Raw genomic sequence first — 2,607 nt, 5'->3', positions numbered from 1 at the left:
ACACACACACACCACACACCATACATGAAGTTGACTCCCCAGCTCAAGGAGAAGCAAGATTGGTGAGCCTGGCAGGGCTGAATTTGTCGTTAGGGACACTTGAAGACTTCTTAGACTGACCTGCTTGGTCCCTGGGACCTGCCCTCCCCAGGACATGGTCACCATTGTTCTGGATTCAGATTACCTGAATCCCAGTCTAGATCATCTCTGACACCCAGCTACTTAACAGGGGACACAGGCCCATGGGAAAGGAAGGAGTGCTTCATGTGGTGGCGTGTCCTGCTATGTTGGTGGCCACAGGGAGAACAGGCAGTGCGAAGATGCTTTAGGCAGCCAGTCTGGTGTCTCCTGCTGCCACCCAGTGGCCATGTGAGAAACTGGGGAATTACAAGCCCTGGTGACATGAAGTCTCATCCTTTCTGTTTCTTCTTCGCAGCGAAGCTTCTTGTGGGGCACTGGAGGATCTGGGAAAAGTGGTCTTTAGCTTTTGTAATTTTAAGTGTGTGTGTGTAAGTGCTCTAGTGCTCTGGTGTGCCATGAGAGGGTGTGGCGGTCAGAGGACAAACTATTGGGAGGGAGTCAGTTCTCTTCTACCATGTGGGTCCCCAGGGTAAGGCCAGGTTGTCAGGATTGATGGCAACCACCTTCAGCTGCTGAGCACTCAATGGTTCCATTATCTCCCCACTCTACCCGTGAGACAAGGTTTTACACTAGCTCAGGCTGACTTAGAGCTCATGTACAGTTCTGGCTGGCCTTGAACTCACAGCAATCTTTCTGCCTTAGCCTCCCTCCGGAGTGATGAGATTATTGGTATAAGCCACTAAACAAGGCTTTTGTTCTGTTTTTAAATAAATCTTAGGAGCCAGGCGATGGTGGCGCACGCCTTTAATCCCAGCACTCGGGAGGCAGAGGCAGGCGGATCTCTGTGAGTTCAAGACCAGCCTGGTCTACAGAGCTAGTTCCAGGACAGGCTCCAAAGCCACAGAGAAACCCTGTCTCGAAAAACAATAAATAAATAAATAAACAAACAAACAAATAAATAAATCTTAGGGGCTGGAGAGATGGCTAGTGGTTAAGCTGTTCTTTCACAAGACCCAGTTCAATTTTCAGCACCCACATTGGGGCTCACAACCATCTGTAACTCCAGGGGCAGTGGATCTGATACCTTTTCCTGGTCTTGTCAGGCACCAGGCACATATGTGGAACAAAGATAAATGTGCAGGCAAAAAAGAAACATACGTTTTTTAAAAAAAAAAAAGCCTTCACCTCATGTGTGTGCACTGGGGGTGCACATGCCAGGTGCCAACTCTGTGGAGTCGGTTCTTCCACTTCTGTGTGCTTTTGCTCTCTGAACCATCGCACCAGCCCTTGGTTAGACTTTTAAGTATATAATATACTTTTGCACCTTGATGCCTATGAATTATGACACTGTCATTCCTGGTACTTAAAATATCTTGTCAGTCTTGCTCAACAGTCAGCCTTACTGATCTTTCCAAAAGACGCCGGTTTATTTGCTGTTTCTCCCACATCCCGGAGCAAGCACTGCTGGCTGCGTTCCTTTCAGTCATGGGCAAAGTGCCTAGCTTAAATCACCCTCATGACCCTCGCCTCGTGACATCCCTGCAGCTTGCAGGAGCCCTGATACATTAATGACCAACGAGAAGTAAAAGTGTGGTGGATGGGACTCGAGGTGAGCGCAGATGCCACTACGAGAAAGTAAAGCAGGGAGCTGGGGGTGTCACACAAAAGGGACTCGCATCCCTGATGGCTTCAAGTGTGCATGCATGTGTTATGCTTCTGTGAACATTCCTGGCCTGTCTCCTGGTGTAGACATGGAAAAGTTCATCAGGACACTAAGGGTCAGAGTAAACACAGGCAACTTTTGGAAGCGGTCTCATTATCCACCACGACCATGTGCACACCCAGCACCCCAGCTAGCTAAGTGCACTTGTGTTTGCAAGTCTCCATTGCGCTGGTTACTCCAGCCATTGCCGCTGCTCTTTGCAGATCCTGAGCTCGTCAGAGCTCTGCAGGTCCCTTTTCTTTCAATCTGGCGTAAGGCTTTTCTCTTCTGAGACACCATCTCCCTACAACCCAAACTGGCCTCAATGTCCTGCCTCAATCTAAGAGACCTGGGATTACAGGTGTGTAATACCATTCTGAGAAAAATTTTCAAGATTTCTAATTAGTTTTTACATCTAATTCTTGTTGAGTTATAGGGTGTGGGCCCCCTTATTTCTCTGATAATAAAACAGACTCATTTTAGGGCTACTGTTTCAGCTTCCTTGACTATACATCTCCCTTTGCAAGGCTGGAGAGATGGTCAGCGGTTAAGGACACTGACTGTTCTTCCAGAGGCCCGGGTTCAATTCCCAGCACCCACATGGTAGCTTGCTGCTGTCTGTAACTCCCGTTCCACTCTCACATAAAACATACATGCAGGCTAAACACCAATGCACAGAAAATAAAAATAAATACAAATTTAAAAAAATCTCCCTTTGTTTATAACCTGTAACTCCAGTTCCAAGGGTCTGCTGCCCTCTTCTGGCTTCCATGGGAACCAGGCATAGATGCAGGCAAAACACCAAAAGATGAGTTCCAGTCTAC

Source organism: Microtus ochrogaster, chromosome 5, assembly GCF_000317375.1.
Source record: "Microtus ochrogaster isolate Prairie Vole_2 chromosome 5, MicOch1.0, whole genome shotgun sequence".
NCBI classification, from domain to species: domain Eukaryota; kingdom Metazoa; phylum Chordata; class Mammalia; order Rodentia; family Cricetidae; genus Microtus; species Microtus ochrogaster.
The sequence above is the reverse complement of the archived record's forward strand: the minus strand, read 5'-3'. Positions refer to the sequence as shown.